This window comes from Mixophyes fleayi, chromosome 5, assembly GCF_038048845.1.
Source record: "Mixophyes fleayi isolate aMixFle1 chromosome 5, aMixFle1.hap1, whole genome shotgun sequence".
In the NCBI taxonomy this organism is placed as follows: Eukaryota; Metazoa; Chordata; class Amphibia; order Anura; family Limnodynastidae; genus Mixophyes; species Mixophyes fleayi.
The window spans coordinates 232,710,701-232,731,050 of NC_134406.1; the positions used below are offsets into that span (position 1 = coordinate 232,710,701).

Consider the following 20,350-nt stretch of genomic DNA (forward strand, 5'->3'; position numbering starts at 1 on the left):
ACATAAAAGTACTTAATTTACAAGACGTGTGAAGAAATTTAATCACAGCCAACCCCAGGAGCCAATTACAATCTTACTAAAACTACTTTTTGCCAATAAAAGTAATGTGGTGTCAGCAGGACAGATAGGATGTCTTTCAAGCAAAGAAAGTGGCACTTCTATCTCCCAACTCGGCAACTCCGTTCTGCACAAGATCTGCGTCTCTCATCCACCCTCAATACATCCTCCCATTCCCGGTTACAGGACTTTTTTTGGGCTGCACCCACTCTATGGAATTCTCTCCCTCACACAATAAGACTCTCCTCTGGTCTACAAACTTTCAAGTGTTCTCTGAAAACCCACATCTTCAGACAAGCTTATAATATTCCTCAACCACCCTCTTAACCTCACTACATTACCCTATTACCACCCGTTACACAATTTCACACAAGACAACAACCCCCTGACCAACATTGTTGTGCGATAGGCTAAATGATCCTATGAGTCACTTTTACCTATTAGTGCATGTTCTTAAGGCCTATTAAATGTAGATAGAAAAATAATGAAAATGAATTAAAGCTGCACGAACAGCCTGACCAGGGGTGCACGGAGGATTGTCGGAGAAGGGGGGTTTCCCCCCCGACCCAAAAAAAAAAAACCAAGCAGAGAGAGAGCTGCTGTGCATGCGCCCGTGCAGCAGCTCCGGCCTATACAGCAGCCGCGGCGCTGTCTAAGCGTCCCCGGCGGTGCTGTCTACACTACAGCACCGCCGCGGCGCTGTCTAAGAAGCGTCCGTGGCGGTGCTGTATACACTACAGCACCGCTGCGGACGCTTCTTTGACAGCACCGCGGCTGCTGTATAGGACAGTGGCCACTTAGTTAGCGCAGGGGGGGGGGGTTTCTAGAGACTCAGAAACCCCCCCCTGCGTGCGCCACTGCTGACGAGCACTCGTTCCGCGTTAATTTATTGCACAGAAAATATGTGTATGGTCCACATATGCAACAGACGAGCATTGTTAAAAATGTGTCCATAGCAGAGGTCGACATTCCCTAATCCCCACCCCTATTTTCTGACTTTTTAAATTGGATGAAACTGAAGTTAGCACTGTTACAGTGATGGATTGCAAATATAAAGTGAAGAGACAAAGGATTAGGTGGCAGGTCATATAGAAGTATTGTTCTTTAGCCTTTACATGCTGCTTTAACAATTCATAGCAGAAAAAAACAAAAATGATCCTCAAATCATCCCATCTACTGGCATATAAGTAAAATGAAGAGAGATCTCCATCTATTAAGATGTCATATAGAAATGTAAAGGCACGGACAACGCTTCACCAGAAAGACAGTCCAAATGGTATATGAAAAACTATTTTAAATATAAAACAGCATAAAACGTTATGTTCACTTGCAGGAGCTACAACAAAAACTCTGCCACTGCAGAGAAATTGATGCACATAGCTTCACATGAGGAAGTATGTTTGTTTTCACAATGCCAAGAAGTACATGCAATGCAGAGCTGATTCACAGACCTGGAACAGTTCAAACAAGGCTGCAGCAGCTCTCAATCTCAATTGAGACACTTCACAAAGCAAATATTTAGTCACCTTGTGGGCTACCAAGAATATCAAGGTTTGCTAATGAGTCATTTATTTCACTGCTGCAAGAATGATTTCAGTGCTTAAGGGACTAGCATAGTATCCAACATTTATGCACTACATTCTCAATCATGACATTTTAATTTAACTTTGCTACAATGAAATTATTTCGCATTTTAAATACCGGTTTTGAATAAATATTAAGTGTTAAAACCCCAGGAATAAGAATAAATATTGCATTCCATATTAGTGATTGTACAGGCTAGTTCAGCGATTTATAACAGGCTTCATCCGTGCCCCCTGCTCATTCTTGCCTTATTGTCAGATGTCTGTTACAGCTTGTAACAATTGTTTAAAATGCTATTACAGAGAGGCGTCTCTTACTTTGACAAAATGTATTTTTTGTTAAACTTGTTATTGAAATTAAGGGTACTGTAGGGCCACTCATGCGGGCCCTGAAATGCACCAGGTTGCTCATCACCCGTCTAGTTGGTCAATAATGAAAAATAAGGACCTACTTCTAACAAACTAAAAGCAAAAATAATGTAACAATACAAATATATTTATAATAATATATCAGAATCTGAGACTAGCAAACTTTTTATCAAGTTGAATCATAATAAATTCAAGAGAAAAAAAAAATTAGATACAGTATATTGAATTCTTCAAAAATTGGTAACACTGGGTAACTAGTAATTGTAACCAACAACTATAGGTCAAGCAACAATAATATTGGTGACTTGAAAGACTTAAAAAAGTGAATGGTTTGGTCTGGAATGTAATTGCAGGTGGCTCCAGGGGTTTAGTGTATTATCCTCCGATTCTAGAAAATCGCCGATATTCGGCATTTAAACACACTGTCATTTTAAATTTAGCCGGCAAAGTTGCCGAATATCGTCAGTTTACTAGAATTGGAGGTAAGTAGATTTACCAGCAGGATGTACTTGGTGTTGCCCTTAGTCATTGAAAATAAATGTTCCCCATTCTTATTTATTTATACAGTGCCAGCATACTCAGCAAAACCTCAAAATTGAAACAAGTACTGTAATAAAAAGCTCAAAAAAAAAAAAAAGACTGGAAATTAAGAAAGAGGCAAGAGGGCAGTGGCGAATCCACCATATGTGCAAGGTGTGCTACGCATATGGGCCCATCAATCAAAGTGACCTGCACCGGCCCCCCACTTATGGGTCTGTACTGCACCCACAAGGGGCCATCCCTGGTCAGTCCTTCATGGTGGTTGGCCCCTCGTGTTTCTGCACTGCACCCACCCCATTTCCTTCCCCTCTCACTCCTCCCTCACATGCATGCAGCCAATGTCTGTTCACTAGAGGCAATTAGAGGAGTCTGCCTCCACATTATTGACGCTCTGCAGATCAAGTAAGTGTAGTGGTGAAGGGTAATGTAATGTGGGAGTGGTGCATTAGTGTAATGTGTGCGCGTGGGGTCTCTGTGTAATGTATGTGCAATATTGATGCAATGTAGTGTGGGGGTATTACGTCATGTGACTACTGTTGAGGCTATGAGTAATGTGGGGGCATACGAGAGATTCGTATAATGTATTAGAAGGTGGTTGCTACTAATTTAATATGGGATTATTAATGTAATTTGTGGTTTAATTTATGGTAGGGGCTAATAATGCAATGTGGATTCTCTGATTTAACTTTGTGCTAAATGGGGTGAAGAAGGCTTATTTATTAAATGTGGTTGCTATGGATTTAATGTTGGGGCTAGATGAAGGGAGGGACATCCTGTATTCTCACCTTCGCAGAAGTTGACAGTACCTTTCTTGTTCTAAACAGGGTCCTAACATTCCAGGATCTGGTCAGGCAGCAACAGAGCAGTTGCCACAGGTAGTCAGAGCTGCAAGAAGAAGTAGGAGAGAGCAGCATTGTCGTACAACAGCCCTTGTTTTGGGGAACTGTCCTGACTGCAGGAACAGTCGGGAGGTATGTCCCGCTTTGCACTGCTCTCCCAATCCGCCCCTGTCTGCTACTCTTACTCTTCTGCCGTGTCTGGTGCAGAAGGAGTCAGCACTGCACAACAAATCTCACACTGCTGCTCCATAATGTGGGCAGTCTGTAGAGGGGGCACGGGGGGGCCTAGGGCATGCGACAACAGAAAATGTTACAACAGGGAGAGTGGGGAGGGCATACATGTCCAATATCATCATCATCATCATTTATTTATATAGCGCCACTAATTCCGCAGCGCTGTACAGAGAACTCATTCACATCAGTCCCTGCCCCATTGGAGCTTACAATCTAAATTCCCTAATATAGACACACACTCACACACATAGACATATACATACAGACAGAGAGGTAGAGACTAGGGTCAAATTTTTTTTGATAGCAACCAATTAACCTACCAGTATGTTTTTGGAGTGTGGGAGGAAACCGGAGCACCAGGAGGAAACCCACGCAAACACAGGGAGAATACAAACTCCACACAGATAAGGCCATGGTCGGGAATCGAACTCATGACCCCAGTGCTGCGAAGCACAAGTGCTAACCACTAGGCCACTGTGCTGTCCCAACCATGACAATATGTTCCTCAACCAGTCTCCCCTTGTCCCATATGTTCCCCCACCAGTCTCCCTTTGTCACATATGAGCGGGGGCCCCAGCACTACTCTTACATACAGGCCTGCTAAATTTATAAAGCTCTCCTACAAGAGGGTCCTTCTGTATATTAATCATGCATATGCTGCACTGCCCAACGTTCTCCAGCCCATGTCATTTTGGTACATACCAAGATTTCTCTCTCCCCCCGATGACCAAGACCCAAAGCACTCTGCACAGTATAACCAGCTGTTTGTAAAGGATTACCTGCTTCATAGACATCTGTTTCCAGCTACCTTTCAAGGTCAGTATAATGGGCTTCCATATTTCTATAAAAATCCAGGTCACATCCCAAGTCACTGACTGGGATGAACAACCTGCAGAAATAGCATTATGAGATGCTACATGAGCTTTTTTTGTTTGATATTTATACAGGTAGATGAGTTAAATGAGTAGGCAGCTAATGAGCATCCTGTTATTTCCCAGCCAGCCGCAATACAATAGTTTGCAGAACGGATGTATTTATCCGAATTGAAAAAAAATATTAAAATTGCACATTGAAGTTTTACCAAGATTAGTTAAATTATTATTATTATCATTGTTTGGATGTCTAAACAAATATGTTTTGTACACCATTTACAAGTTGCTCCATTGATGCTGCCATATTTTTAGACTTCCCATGTTTTTTTTAATGAACATATATAGTTACTCAGTATAGAGCGCACAGTGAAGCCATGCAGGAAGGTCATCCTGGCAGCTCCTTGTTAAGACTAAGTACGTAGAATCCAATATAAAAAAAAAAAAAAAGTTTAATACGGAGGTGTAATTTGTATATAACTGATGTCACTTCTCACACATCATTTTCATATCAATTCCATTCTAGAAGAAAATACTGAACCATTTCGATGAAATTTGCCAAAAAGAACTTACAAAGAGGTGAAAATGCCAAAGCAGTAAGCATATAATCTCTCCTAGATCTTCTGTAATGCAGATATCACGCAGGTACAACAACCTATTGGACCCTCTTCAGTCAGGCTCTCTCTTGGTCAGACTGCGCTGACCAAGGTTGTCAATGATCTGATCACAGCTAAAACTAAAGGTGATTACTCTCTTCTAATTCTCCTGGATCTCTCTGCTGCATTTGACACCGTTGACCACTCTCTCCTCATACAAACGCTACAATCCCTAGGTCTTCAAGACACTGTTCTATCCTGGTTCTCATCCTACCTATCTAATCGCTCTTTCAGTGTTAATTTCTCTGGAACAACCTCCACTCCGCTTCCTTTATCAGTTGGAGAACCACAAAGCTCAGTCCTAGGTCCTCTGCTATTCTCTATCTACACCACTTCTCTAGGAAACTAATAAGCTCCTTTGGATTTCAGTATCATCTCTATGTGGATGATACACAAATATATCTATCCTCTCCTGATCTCTCACTTTCTGTGTTGTCTCGTGTTACGGACTGTCTTTCTGCCATTTCATCTTGGATGTCTTCTCGCCAACTCAAACTCAATCTTTCAAAAACAGAATTAATAATATTCCCACCCAACAATAGAAGCTTCCTGCCTGACATTTCTATTTCTGTTGACAGCATGACCATAAATCCCACCCCGCAAGCTCGCTGCTTTGGTGTACTACTTTACTCACAAGTATCCTTTGTTCCCCACATCGACTATCTAAATAATGTTACATACATCTTAAGAACATTTCCAGAATACGCACATATATCTCACACAAGACACTGCAAAAACCTTAATTCATGCATTCATCATCGCCCGCATCGACTATTGTAATTTCCTCCTTACTGCTCTTCCCTACAATCTATTTTGCATGCAGTGGCTAGATTAATTTTCTTTGCAAATCGTTTTACATCTGCTGAGTCACTCTGTCAGTCTCTACATTGGTTGCCGGTTTTTCAACTCATCCAATATATAATTCTTCTACTAACATACAAGGTCATCAACAAAATGGCACAGACGTACCTCTCCTCACTTGTCTCAAAATATCTCGGCACCTCCTTTCTGCACAAGATCTGTGTCTCTCTTCCACTCTCATCACATCCTCCCATTCTCAGTTACAGGACTTTTTTCGACCTGTACCCACTTTATGGAATTCACTCCCTCGCACCACAAGACTTTCCTCTAGTCTTCAAACCTTCAATAATTCTCTGAAAACACACCTCTTCAGACAAGCTTATAGTATTCCTCTACCACCCTCTTAATCTCCCTAGGTTACCCTATTACCACCCTATACACAGCTAACACAAGAAAACAACCCTCTGACCAACATAGTTGTGTGACTGAGCATACAGCCCACTAAATACTTTGTAACCATTGCATTCTAGCTGGACAAATATTCAATATGATGTAGCACTTACCCTTGTGTATCAAACCACTGATTGGAAGCTTGCGAGCAGGGCCTTCTTACCTCTACGTATGTATATATTACCTAGTATTGTTTTATTACTGTTTGTTCCCAATTGTAAAGCGCTACGGAATCTGCTGGCGCTATATAAATGTTCATGATGATGATGATGATGATAATGATGTGTTACGGGGACACGATGCCCTGGAGTAGAGAACTATTCGGACACCCCTGGCCAGTACTTGTGGGTGGTTAGTCTTGAATGCTGACAATAACGTTAGCCATTATGGTGGTGCTATCGGCATAATAGTTATTGTACCACATAATAAACAGTCAAAAAAATAAAGACTTTAAAACGGACTGCTGGTGGTAATCAAAAATGATAATACTAAATATAAAAGATCCCAAAACCCACTGCTTTCTTCTCCAGGAAAAAGTGCTTAGGAAATTTACACATAACTTACATTTTATTAAGAAACAAGATTTAGGCAAACTGTGGCTCTGCAGCTATTGTAGAACTACAAGCCCCAGTATGCCATTCCAACAAAAGGACGGCACAGCAAGTTTCACCTGGGGAGTCACATGTGGTCTATAGCCTCCCAAAGACTAATTATTATTATTATTGTTTATTTGTAATGCGCCACAGTGCTCTGCAGCGCCGTACAGAAGAAGAAGTGAATGAACACAAGCAATCCATGGAAAAGATATCCCAGATCTGAATAGATAAATAAGGAATATATTGGGACTAAACTGGAGCTCTGAAAATCACGCTTCCTGTTGGTGACATCACACTTTCAGAACGAACCTTATACAATAAAAAAAATTTAAATATATATATATATATATATATATATATATATATATATATATATATATATATATATATATATGTATTTTCTGAATTATGTTACATGTAGAAACAAAACCATTATGAGAAATATTCTTATGTAGCATAAAGGACATAGCATTTATTTAATCATGCGAGAGAGACCTAGTTCATAGGATGGATTTTCATAGAAATATATTAACATATGCTGCCGAGGATCTTCCACACAAACCAAGCTTGTGTGATATTCAGAACTGCTAAAACAATTCAGGTCATACAAATTTAATTTATAGTGTGTAAAAATATTTTTAGGCTTAGTCACAATTTTTGGTCACCTCCCCAAAAGGCCAGGTGTTGGGAATGTGTTATATCGAAGTGGTCTGGTAAGCTATACTGACAATTCTAATAATATAAACCTTACAAACGCTGTTATATATCTATAAGATAACATAGGGAAAGATCCACCTTGAGAAAGACATTTATTGTTGAAACATGTTGGAGCATGCAAGCTGATTGATACTGCTCCTAGAAAGTCTGTATATTCTGTGCTGAATGAAGATCCCTTTGGCTTCCACAACATTGACATACCAGGTTTCTTGTGAATATACAAACTGACAAAATATCCACTATTATTCGCCCTCTTGACACACTAATATGCCTTGAAGAATGAAAAGAGAATCTTCAGATTGATGTGCCATTCTTATACTGAATGCTAGCGAGTACCCCTACATGAGGGGGCGATATACTAAGAAGAAATTACCAACAATATAGATATATGAACTATATGTGGGACTTTACTGCAATATATTTGTGTTAAACTCTATTACACTATTATGATTCTTTTTTTCTATGTGGAAAATTGAGAAAGTGAATATAGAGAGACATCAAAGTCACAGTACACCACTTCTGACAATACAAGTATATTTTCTTTCCCTATAATATCTGTATAGATATATAACAGCGCTTGTAAGGTTTATATTATTAGTATTTATTTATATGTTTTTGGGGTTTGATGTATATTATACATGCCAACTTTTAAGACTTCTCCCCAGGGAGATCCGGGGGAGAAGTCATGTGACATGGGGTAGGAGGAGTGGCGTGGTGACTTTTTCGCGTCACCACAGCCCCGCCCCCCACTATAAAAAGCAGAAATTCACGGCATTGAATTGAGGGGGTGGAGCTTAATGACATGATTAAGCCACGCCCCCTTCATTCACTGCCGTGAATTTCGACAAATGCGGGAACTTTGCCTACTCTTCCAGGAGCCTCCCAGGAATTCTGTGAGAGTAGGCAAGTATGATGTATACCCTGAACTGAAACTTATACGGCAGTTGGAATATTAATAATATATATATATATATATCCAATTATAAAACAATATATTGTGTGCGGATGCCGGCATGATTAGATTGTAGTTGGTCAGTTTGACCAAATTAAATAACCATTGTACCATGCTTAGTGGTGTAATGCCTGATTACAATTTGATCTTAATGGTGCAGAATGGATTCAGTATGGCATAAAAACAGGCGGCACAATGATCCCTGATAGTTGTGGGTAGAGTCCTCTTTCCATCTGAAGTGCATACTAAAGCATACAGACATTCACTGCAATAGAATCTATTTGGCGCTGTACGAGTTTATGAGTGCAACTTGTCCAGAGTGTGTGTGTGTGTGTGTGTGTGTGTGTGTGTGTGTGTGTGTGTGTGTAATAAATATACACACAGACAACACAACTAGCTTCTCTCCTTGCCATGTTAATCCTCTTCCTGTCAACGGGGCTACCAGACATCACAAGCCAGGAGATCTGAGCTGCAATTCTTTAGAGTCATTGAGATAAATGTCATTTTCCCTTGAACCGATTAAAAGGGGGAATTTCACTTACAGAGATGGGCTCGTGAATGTTTTAATGCAGACTCTTCACCGCGCAACTGAGAAGATGGTTTAATAAACACACATTAGTCTGCAATTAATGGCTGAGTTACTACTTCCTGAGAGCATTAGAGACCTTCTTTACTATGCTGATGCAATGGCTAATTTGCACTCCAACATTAACTACAGAAAAAGCTTCTGATTTACAAGAGAGGGAACGCAGTACAGTCAATAAGCTGATCCCTTCGCACTTGTGGAGGACACAGCAACTCAGGTGCACTACTGTTACAGACCAAAAGCAGTTTTTAGTTTAAAAGGAAAAAAAAAAAGAAGTGGCAATATTCTAAAGAAGATTGGCAGACTAATCACTGACTATACAAAAGCTGACCACTTCCATGTAGAATCGTGTCACAGCATGCTCTATATTAGCTGGTAATGTAAAGGAACAATAAACTTAACATTTTATTATGATTATTTATTTGTATAGTGCCATTATATTAATATAAATTGCTTTCAAAAATACTATTGACACTGGTCAGATTACCCACTAGGGAACCTAGGTTGATAACAGTATTGGATTAATAATATTTTTGAAATCAACTTTACATGCTCAATTTAGTGGTACTTTAAATCACCAGCTGATAATTAATTCTGTAACTCAAGTGGAGTTAAGAACACATTGGCGTCTCTTAGTAAAATTTAAATCATTTTTTGTATACAGTGAGATGCACACAGTAATGTATGGTAAGCCTACAGCAGGTGAGATCCCAGCTCCTGTATCAGATGACCTGGTAACGCAGGGACGGTGGGGTGTAAATGATGTCATCACACATTCTGTGGTCCGCTGCCAATTTCCTTGTCAAACCTGGAAACTTCACTTCTCCTCAGATCCTAAAAAAAAAAGCAACTTCCGTGGGGGCTTGCTAAGGACACTGGCTGGCAGCAGCAAGGTATTCAAGTATTGTAGTGCCCATAGGACTGTTCGTAGTTCTATGGGCACTGCTAATATAATGTGGCACCTCTATAGGCACTGTTGGTATCATAGGACACCCCCTGGAATGGTATAGGCACCTCTGCTGGTTCATTCACAGGAGCAATATATGTGGCATTTTGTGGGCACACCTGAGCTAGTTTCTAATAATATTAACTTTGCTGGTATAATATGGGCACCTCCGCACTATTGCAAATATTTAGTCATACTGAGACTGGCGATATAATATGGGTACTGCCATTTGTATACAGTCATATGTGGCATTTTGCCTTTATAACATGGACATCTCTGCTGATCTTTTTTTTATGGGCAGGTCTTGTATAAAATAGAGCCATTTACTGCTACGTAGTAATATGGCCGCTTTTGCTGGTATAAAAGGGCACACACCACTGCTGCAATAATATGGGCACTTCTGCTGGAGTCTTGGAATGGGGCCCAAATCTGTTACTTTGCCTAGGGCCCAGGTCTTCCTCCAGCTCAGTCTTATACTACTCACAAATTTATATATGTAAATGTTTCAGGAACCTGTCAGAACTGAAGAAATTTGAGCTAAATTAATATGAGAAAAACAATAATGTTATTTAGGACAAATCCTGGGAGCCAGGGAGTGAAAACTCCTAAATTATTGCTACCATCGGAAATCTGGAAGTCATTTTTACATTGATGTCACACTCATTCCCCTTGGTCCTGAAACAGTTCTATTGACAAAGAGGTTTCTGTTGGATTCGGTAGCATTTAACATTACTCTGTCAACCCATACGACTGCGTCAGGGTACTTTTTAACACCACCTACAGAAACCTCAACAAGCCTAAAATCTCTGAACAATTTGTAATGTGGTAGACAAGGTTACACACCAAGTCAAACCTTATTCCTGTGTTGGCATAGGAACTTCCACATACACATTATTCAGCTGTCTATGTGCAAAGGATTGCCAATATGCAAAAACCAAGCTTTAATACCTTCAATGTCAGAGGTCAGTGCCAAACTTCTCATTAATAGACTGCATTGATTACAGTTGGAATAACGTTTTCATTACTGTCTCTCTATACTTATATTTGCACAGACTTCTGTGTGAACATCTCTATAGATGTATGTCATTGTGTTTATGCTTTTTATAAAGCTTTTGTTATTGAAAGATATATGCAGACTATCATTTAGCAACAGAATGGCAACTTCTACTAATTTGGCCAATTTAGACCAAATTGGCTCAAATTCGCCATGTGTATGGCCTGAAAAGGACTAAAATAAACGGATAATTGTGAGGCTCTAGTGTAGGTTTGTTTGTTTTTTGTCCCCCAAACCGCACAATATTTTTGAGGCGTCAAAGTTAAGACAGAAGGAGGAAGGAAGACTAGATCATGGCCTTATCTGTGTGGAGTTTGTATGTTCTCCCCGTGTTTGCGTGGGTTTCCTCCGGGTGCTCCGGTTTTCTCCCACACTCCAAAAACATACTGGTAGGTTAATTGGACGCTAACAAATTGACCCTAATTGTGTGTGTATGTGTGTTTTTTTAAGGAATTTAGACTAAGCCCTAATTAATGGGGCAGGGACTGACCCTAGGTGTGTGGCAGGGATTGATGTGAGCTAGTTCTCTGTACAGCGCTGCGGAATTAGTGGCGCTATATACATAAATGGTAATAATAATAACAATAGATTGGGGGTAAAATCGCAATGGTGATGTGCCTTACCAGACCTGACAAGTCATATGTCCAATACCACTGCTGCTGCCGCCATTTCTCTCTATGCACATAAATAGATGAAAGTTTTTTTTTTAAATACCATATGGATTTGAAAACCTCATTCTGAGAACGGTCCTAGTCAGGGGCTGCCTGGCAAATTTTAGCCCTGAGTGTGAGACTTGGCTCAGCAGTCTATCTGGAACGTTTTAAAGGCAAAAAAATGCAGGTAGTCCAGTGACCCAGCCAAGTAGCCTAGTATGGGACCGGCCCGTGGTCACAGAATGGAAAATAAGTATTGTGAGCTAAAGATTTTTAGTGAAGAAAAAAAGGGGGCACATGGGAAACCAATTCACATAGGACACACACACACACACGCACACACACACACACACACACACACACTACATATACTTATTAGGCCTAACACAAACCAAAATACACGCTGGGCTAGGACATTCCTTCGTAGAAGCTTATCTTGTGTCCTCTATTCCCAGTGACAGCTGGCAAACTAGCTTTACAAATCCTCTGGTTAAGTGCTGAGCTGAGAGATCACCGACCCTCCCCCTTTAACATAAGGGAGGGGCCCTCGAAAAATTCCTCCCGCTTTCCTGCTGAGGCTGCTGCAGGAGAGAAACCGAAAGGGACAAAGTCGTCAGTTTTTGCTCTGACAAAACAATATTTTTCTCTCGACCTTACAAAATTCCCCCTAGTCAGGGCCTTCTGAACAGGCCTTGTCCTGGTGCACACAGACCATAACTTGGTGTGGTAGGACACAGCACGCCTGGAATCCTGCAGACTGGGAAAGCTGGAGGTTCCTCTGCAGTATTTACCAAGTACAATTCACTCCTGTGTGTATAAAGCTTACATGGAACCCAATATATAACAATGTCATAACCAATAATAACAAATAATGAAGGGAAACAACAATAATTAAAACAAACAATAAACAGAAGCGAAAGTGAAACTTGTTTCAAGGGTAAGTGCAGCTGTGAAATAAACTTTGCAATTACTAGTAGTGGACAAATATTACTAGAGGACAGATAGATCCAGAAAGGATAGACCAGTGGGGTCTGGATTTGTGGAAAGTCCACCAAGACCAATGCCTGAGGAGGTGGTTCTCACTCAGCACGACACTGTTTGTTGTTATCTTGTGTAATAATAATGACAAGAATGGTATGGAGGGACACATAACATGTGTGCGTATAAGGTAAATCTGGGCTTCAGATCACACACCCTGAGACTAAAGATTTTTAGTTCCTGTTTCTGCAGAAAACTGAACCGCTGCCTCACTCTACTCATATAAAAATATAAACTGCATTAAACAGTCAATAGATTGTGATAAAAGGTGATAATGTGGCTTCTTATTGGCCTCCAAGTCTCTAGGAACTGGCTGAAGCAGTCACATCTTCTCCAACTGGGGTGTTGGGTCGTTTGTTTTTGCTAATAAATGAGCAATCATAAATACAATCGTTTAAGACTATGGGGTATATTTACTAATCTGCAGGTTTGAAAAAGTGGAGATGTTGCCTATAGCAACCAGATTCTAGCTGTCATTTTGTAGAGTGCACTAAAACAAAATCACTGATATAGATATATCTATCTATATCTCTATCTATCTATATATATATATATATATATAGCAATTAGCGAGCAATACAAATTACATGCAAATAAGTACCACAACCTTCTTTTAGCGCCTCTAGTATCAGTCTACTGGCAGAAAAGCGAAAGCTAGGTACACACTGCTGTAAAGATTCTGCTTATAAGATAAAACAGATGAGCTGTGAAAGTAAAGTAATCCTACCATACAAGACTGTACGTAACAGAGTTTCCACGTGCGTTGCGCTGAAGTTCATGTCTGGAACGTCAACGCAGTGGTAAACTTACATTTAGATCAAGGGATCTCTTAAATACATGCACTGTAAACGCGTTTACATGCGTCTTTCCATAGGCATTTGTCTTGAACAAGATAACTTCCTGTTTTCTCAAAATGCATGTTTAAAAAACAAATGCAGATTGAACATCCGTGTAAACACATCTAAAAGCATATCAAATGCATATATACACATACATAAATGTGGCATTTAAAAAAAAAATGCATTACAGCAGATCTGGAGTTATTTATCAAACATATTTTTACTCAAAATCAGGGGGAAACATGAGCAGTAGATACAAGCCGGCCAAGCAAGAAAGTGACGCCTGAAATGACGGCTACGCTTGGGGGGAAGATGTTTGCAATGAGCCGTTTTCGGAAGGGATGTCCTGGCAGGAAAATAATGATACATAGCTTTGATAAATCAGAGCAAAAAGCGGCAAAATGAATTGAAAAAGTATCAGGGGAACACCCCGATGATTGGTAAATAGGCCCCATAGTCTTGAAGCCAGTAATTCGAGTTTATTGTTAAAATAATACTTTCAGGGGCCAACCAAGTAGTTTCGGTCCCCCTAGGTGCCCATACTTTGAATCTGTTGTGCTGCATCTCCATAAAGCCAATGTTCCTAAGAACATTGCGGCATTTTTACCATTGCAACTGTAAAAAGTAACGCTCTATTTGCTCGCATATCTACGGGGCTCGAGCAAAAATGACCATTACTTCTGTAAAAATTAAAAAATAAACCTGTGTTAGGTGTCTCGCGACCGTTCCAAAAAATTTCTACCATTGAATTAAGAGTTTAGATAGCCCTTGGTTGGTGAAAGCCATCACCATTCAAACATGGGTTAACCTACTAAGTGGTCTATGCACCAATTTACTGCGGTACAACTAAATATGTGTCTTTCTGTCTGTGTGTGTGTTAGGGAATTTAGACTAAGCTCCGATGGGGCAGGGGCTGATGTGAGCGAGTTCTCTGTACAGCGCTGCGGAATCAGTGGCGCTATATAAATAAGCGGTGATGATGATACATCGCAGTGATGCATATTTAGGTACCGTTGAGATGCACCATGCTGGGGCTACTCTGGGAGCCCCGGCGAAGTGACCCCTCTGTAGCGAAGTATTTTCCTGCTTACCGGCAGCTTAGCACTGACGGTCACTGGAGGAAATGCTGTGCGCACAGCACTTCCACAGTAACGGGTTCTGCGAAGCCGAAGAGGCTTCAGTAGGATCCCATAGGAAATGACAGATAAAGCTTCATGCATTGCAGAACATCACAGTCCCCATAGTAATCCATGGGGACTGCGATGTAGAACGGTATTTGTCTAAACGGAGGAGATTTCTGTGAAATCTCCTCCGTTAGGCAGTTAATGCATAGCATTAAAACAGTAGTTTCCGCATCTTTTAGGTGTCAAAAATGCTTGATGCATAGACCCCAAAGTAGGCTTTGGGAATCCTCTGTACATACTCTAACACTTGTACTACACAGCGGCTATGAACCTATCCTGCATGCATTCTCATACCTATCCATGTCAAATACTCCTTTATGTACATTACTTTGCATACTGGTTCAATTATTTTTCTGCTTTCACTTGTGTACTAGTGGGGTGAACATGTGTTTTTGACTGTTAAAATAGTGAAATGTTTTTGTTTAATCTGAAGAAGGTATATTTTTTGTTAGAATTCTAGAATTGTTAAAATCAACATAGGATTATAGAGTAATCTTGAATAAGGAAGGAACTTCTCTATTCACCACAACAAAAGTACATTTTGTGGTGATTTACAATAGTTATCTCAGATGGACTTGTATTTTGTAACTTCCTGTATGGCCTTTATAACCAGAAATACAAAACCATTTCAGAAAATATATACCGCTGAAAACAAAGAGTTATAAGTGACAAGAATTCTCCCTCCTACAGGGTGCAGGGAACCTGCCGCTGACGAGGTTTCCAGGACATATGTAACAGGCAACTTGAGATGAACTGGAAGGGAGGAAACGGCAACCTGAAAATCACAGAAAATCATGTAGCTACTCCGAGGTTGCTGAACTGAAGGTGAGGAAATTCATTTCTAACATAAAGCTCAGATAATTTGATTGATGATTTACATATCAAACAGCGCTGTAAATGTTCCGAATCATGTTTCTGTAAAAGGTGCCAGTTTGTTAAGTATCCATGACCCCAGGTAGGAAGAGTATATTAGAAGTACTGATACAGGGGCAATCGCAGGATTTTTAGAGGGGGGTTTACACACCACGCCACCAGTGGGCGTGACCACCATGCATGGGGGCATAGCTATAATTTTAGACAGTGCTTGGCTGCTCTCCAACTCTTTCTCTTCCCATAGTTTACATAGGCAATGCTGCGTGCACTACTGTTAGGTGCACGCACCTCTCCCTTTTCAAGCAGAGCTGTGTGATGCGGTAGCAGGGTCCAGCCACCTCAATTATACAGTGCCCCAGACTTGGAGGGGTTTTCCAGGCACTAGGAAACCCCCCCCCCCCTCCCCCCTCGGTTTGCCTATGTGATATTAGCATAACACTGTTTGGACTGTAGTCCATCTTCACCCAGCCACATATTGGGAAATACATTAGCAACTTTTGAAAAGCTTTAAATTTAATAAAGCCATGGCTGCTTATATTTGATCTCATCTCAAACCAGAAACTCTGTTTATAAGAATGCTATATTTGTGTCTAAGCTTCTTAATCAGTATTTTAATGGGAGCCATTGGGAAAATCCTACCGATTTGCTAAAGATTTTGCTTCTGTCCTGAAACAGATATTTGTTCTTTCAAAGCATTTTACAAATGAAGCATTGTCACTGCAAGCAGGGGTGACACCTCCATTGTCACATGCCGCACTGCTAGTACCTGGGCCCCTCTCGTCTGAAGCCAAGCGGGGCCCAATGGACAGAGTACCGGCAGTACTGTCCGGTCTCCAGTCACCACATGACTGTGATGGAGGTTCCAGGTGGATTCAAAGCATACTTGCCAACTCTCCCGGAATGTCCGGGAGACTACCGCATTTTGGGAGAGTCTCCCGGACTCCCGGGAGAGTATGGCAATCTCCCAAATTCTGCCTACTTCCTAGTGAAGTGGGCAGAATTTGGTTCAAAATGTGCGATTCTCCGTGAATCGCGGCATTTGGCCCTGCCCCATTCAGCATGGGTTTGGAACATTCACACAGTCTTGTATTTTCTCCCTACAATGGGGAAACTGGGCACCCATGACAGCCCAGAGGGGCAATATACATTGGGAAGTACCAGTTAACTTGATATAATAATGTACTCTTGCCTACTTTCGGATGATATTGAATGGCTGCATATTGGTTCAGCCTACAAATGGCACCTTCACTTTCTGCAGGTGACAGGTACACTTTAATTTAGAATTTGCTCAGTGGCCCCTTTATTCTGTACACATTTCTAGTATCTGCCAGGACCACCCCCCTTTACCCCAATGACAGCCAGAATTCTTTGGGCCATGGATTCAACAAGGTGCAGGGACCATTTTTTAGAGTTTCTGGTCCATAAAGACATAATAGCTTTATGCTGCATATTTGTCTTTCTACACATTCATGCTCTGAATCTCATGTTCCACCACATACCAAAAGGTGCTCTATGGGATCGAGGTCTGACGATTCATCGTCACGTTCAGGGAAGCAGCTTGAGATGACAACATGTACTTTATGACATGGCGCGTTATCGTGCAGGAAGTAGATTGTGGCCACAAAGAGACGCACATGGTCAACAACAATACTGTTGGTATTAAGGGACATAAAGAGTGCCAAGAACATTCCCCAAACCATTACGCCACTACCAGCCTTCACTGTTGACACAGCTCAAGATAGATCTATGGATTCATGTTTACGCCAAATTCTGACTCTACCATCTCCATGTTGTAGCAGAAATCGAGATTCGTCAGACCAGACAATGCTCTTCCAATCTTCAATTCTCCAGTTTTGGTGAGCCTGTGCCCACCAGTGAGTTTCCTGTTCTTCACGGACAGTAGTGAAATCTTGTGTGGTCCTTCTGTTGCTGTAGCCCATCAAGTCTGACATGCTGTGTATTCAGGGATACCCTTCTGCATACTACTGTTATATGCACGGTTATTGGGGTTACTTTCTGTCAGCTTGAACCAGTCTAGCCAACCTCCTCTGACCTCTCTCATTAACCAGGCATGGTCACCCACAGAACTGCCACTCACTGGATGTTTTTTGTTTTGCGCTCAATTCTATGTAAAATCTACAGCCCGTGTGTGTTAAGAAGATCAGCAGTTTCTGAGATACTCAGACCACCGTATCTGGCACCAACAATCATTCCACTGTGAAAGTCATTCTGGTGTTTGATCATTAACGAGCAGGTGTAAAGGTGCACCTAAAAATGTGGCCATTAAGTGTATGTGTCATTGTTTGTCTTCATGCAAAAAGAAATATAATAATAGTGTTATGTGTTCTCCACTTCGAACTAAAGGACAGCCGATCTCCTGTGTGCAAAGCTAGTCACACACAGACTGGTCCAGCCACTCTACTCTGCATACAAAGGGTCCATACACTCTAGTGACTCAATAATTTACATGCACTGTAATCATTGGCAGACCACATATATCAGCCACCACGATAAAAAAATAAAATTGATGCTAATTGGATTTTGACAAGAAAAGAAGGTTTCTCTGTCAGAGACAAATGTTGGGCATATTCGACACTATCCGCTCCTCTATTCAGCAAGTCCATTGCCAGGGTATCCTCATCAATTCCCCCTTCTCCTTCCTTCCGCTTCCATCTTTGCAAACATCTCCAGGATTAGACCGTTCCTTGCCTTCAACACAACCAAAAAACCTTTCATCCACTCTTATCTCTTGCCTTGACTATTGCAACCACCTCCTATCTGGCTTCTCTCTCACCCGCTTCTCCCCACTTCAAATTATCCTCAATGTCGCTGCTTGATTGATTTTCCCCTCTCGCTGTTCTGCTTTGGCCTCTCTTCTCTGATGGTCACTACAATGACTCCCTGTCCACTACAGAATCCCGTTGAAACGCCTCACCCTCACCCATAAAGCCCTCAGCCCTTCGCTCCACCCTACATCTCCATCCACATTCCCTCCCGTGCTCCCCGACCTACAAGACTTCTCCCTTGCTGCTCCCAACCTTTAGAACTCATTCCCCTTGCTCAGATTTTCCACTAGTCTCAAAGGCTTCACACTTGCCCTAAAAACTTTTTCATCAGAGACTACCAGTCCTACTCTTGATTCATCCCATAATGTTCCCCCCACAACTAGTCACCTTCTTGTGTGTCCTCCCCTCCCCTCTAGATTGTAATCTCTCAGAGGCAGGGTCCTCTTTCCTTTTGTGTCTCCTGCCGACCTCTATCTTGTCCACCTGCTCACCATTATCAGGCGCCTTCTGCCTAGTCTCCATGTCTCCTACAGTATTTCAGGCCCCTCTGCACTGTTACTGTTTGTTCATATTCCAGTAAGTAAAACATCATTCCATTTGTAGTTAAGTCTCCAAATAACATAGCCAGACACCGCTAACATTACATATAGAATTTGATTATAGGACTGGGCTTTATATTTTCTTATAATTCAGAATGATAAAATAAGATAACAATTGTTCTTAATCATCTCAAATCTTACTGCACGCAAGCAAATAAGATGAAATGTGTATCAGTACATCGTGGCAGGTTCTTTGTTACTGTTCTACATAATTTAAACTCAATGTTGTAGGAGTTTATTTAAAAAACAAAAACAAAAAAAACAGCAAAATGATATCGACTTACCTTCCCTTTAGATTGGAACGGCCTCTTCAAAAGTCCTGATATAGCAGTAAAAACTGTGCAATTCAGACATTATTTCCCCTGTTAATGAGAGATGAAAAAAAAAGTATTTTAGAAATGTTGCATTCTTATAATACATGTACAAGAATGTCTACTAGTCTATGTGTCCTGTTGTGTGAGCCATCACACACAGAGCAGCTGTAAGCAGAATTATAAGCAGAACAGGTGAAAATCCTCTATGAGTCACCCACATTCACATAGGAATGTCTGTATTTTTACTTAAAGTACAATACAATATTGATGAATAAGCAAATGCACCTCCCTAATAAAAAATGATGATACTACTAGAAACATTGTCTTTGGACCTCACACTCCAATTACCAGGAAGAACCATGGGGCAGCACGGTGGCTAAGTGGTTAGCACTTCTGCCTTACAGCACTGGGGTCATGAGTTCAATTCCCGACCATGGCCTTATCTGTGTGGAGTTTGTATGTTCTCCCCGTGTTTGCGTGGGTTTCCTCCGGGTGCTCCGGTTTCCTCCCACACTCCAAAAACATACTAGAAATAGTATATTAGTTAATTGGCTGCTGCTATCAAAATTGACCCTAGTCTGTCTGTCTCTCTCTGTCTGTCTGTGTGTGTGTATGTTAGGGAATTTAGACTGTAAGCTCCAATGGGGCAGGGACTGATGTGAATTAGTTCTCTGCACAGCTATTCCAAACGCATGAAATATTATATTTATATATTATATTTTTGCCACATGAACTGAAGGACACCACCCTGTGTATCAAAGCCCAACGCTGTACACGCTGCAATATCAAAGACAATATTGAGCAATTGCAACCCT

The 20,350-nt window shown here is 41.0% G+C and overlaps 1 protein-coding gene across 3 annotated transcripts in view; it reads right to left on the reverse strand.

The window, feature by feature from the left end:
• NCOA2 (nuclear receptor coactivator 2) overlaps window positions 1–20,350 on the reverse strand; it is a 155,916-nt gene that overhangs the window by 62,526 nt on the left and 73,040 nt on the right. For all 3 annotated transcript variants that reach the window (XM_075213628.1, XM_075213624.1, XM_075213627.1), the window contains one exon: window positions 19,506–19,583. The gene's annotated coding sequence lies outside the window, so the exon portion shown is untranslated. The remainder of the gene's footprint in view (window positions 1–19,505; window positions 19,584–20,350) is intronic.